Source organism: Bison bison, unplaced genomic scaffold, assembly GCF_000754665.1.
Source record: "Bison bison bison isolate TAMUID 2011002044 unplaced genomic scaffold, Bison_UMD1.0 scf7180017864217, whole genome shotgun sequence".
Classification (NCBI taxonomy): domain Eukaryota; kingdom Metazoa; phylum Chordata; class Mammalia; order Artiodactyla; family Bovidae; genus Bison; species Bison bison.
In genome coordinates, this window is record NW_011494789.1 from 3,975,678 (window position 1) to 3,976,700 (window position 1,023).

The following is a 1,023-nucleotide window of genomic DNA, read 5'->3' on the forward strand; positions in this document are numbered from 1 at the left end:
GGTGAGAACCCAAAAGATGAGCTCTGTAGAAGGCGCTGCCCTGGGAGACAAGAAGGTTGGATCCTGGCCTTGATCCAGTCCCCTGCTGTGTGACCTCGGGCAAGTCAGTTCACTCCTCTGGGCCTCGGTGTGCCCTTGTGTCAAACATGGTTGGGAGATGCACAGTTTCAGAAGCCTCTTCCTGCGCTGCATCTTTGGTTCCTGGGGTGCTGCCAGGCCACCCCAAGCCCCACCTGGGCTTGTTTGGGTGGGCAGTGCAGGCAGGGCAGGCTGGAGTCATCGGGAAGAACAGGGCTGCTGGCCCGAATTTGTCTCTACACAGGGGCAGCCTCTTAGCGGTGCTTTACAGTTTCTTGGCTTCTGAGGTAGAGCCCAGGACAACTGCTGGGGGCTGGGGTCCCCACCGCTGCCCCAAGGGAAGGAGTGAGCCAATCTGGTAGAGGGGAGTTAGAGGCCTCAGGCCAGATGGGTCTAGATACCCCTGTCTAGCCCGCAGTGTGAGGGCGGCTGTGGACGCTGGTAACTGCAGCCTGGCCGGGGGGAGGGAAGGAGGCGGGGAAAGCAGGCTGGGCCCCAGAGAGAGGCAAAGGAGGGAAAATTGAACGTGCGTGCAAAGGACCAGGATGACAGGTGGCACTGGAGCTGCTGCACTCTCCCAGCAAGGCGGCATGGCCCACTGGGGGAAGCCCCAGGAAGGAGGCGAGGGAACCCAAGGGGAGCCGTGATATAGGGCGCTTGGGTTTTCTGAGGCCACTGCTCCGACACGTCCAGCCCTGTCGGGCATCCTAACTTTCAGAGTTGTGTGGCCCAGCCCAGAGGAGCAAGCAGAGCTCGCTCCCTGCTTGTGGCCGGCTCGGTTCGGAAATGCCCGGCTACGGGCGTCCCCAGAAGGCGCGAGTCTGGCGCCCATCTCTGCGCTTACCTGGGCTTCACGGGCCCGGCGCGGCGCGGGCGGCGGCGGTCGTGGGGGCCGACACCAGGCGTCCTCTCCCCATGGGCCGGCTCCGGGGCCTCCTGGCCGGC

At 64.0% G+C, this 1,023-nt stretch overlaps 1 protein-coding gene across 1 annotated transcript in view; it reads right to left on the bottom strand.

The window, feature by feature from the left end:
* HR (hair growth associated) overlaps nt 1–980 on the bottom strand; it is a 16,500-nt gene extending 15,520 nt beyond the window's left edge. Inside the window, exon 1 of the mRNA XM_010845458.1 lies at nt 923–980. The gene's annotated coding sequence lies outside the window, so the exon portion shown is untranslated. The remainder of the gene's footprint in view (nt 1–922) is intronic.
* Nucleotides 981–1,023: the final 43 nt, after the last annotated feature.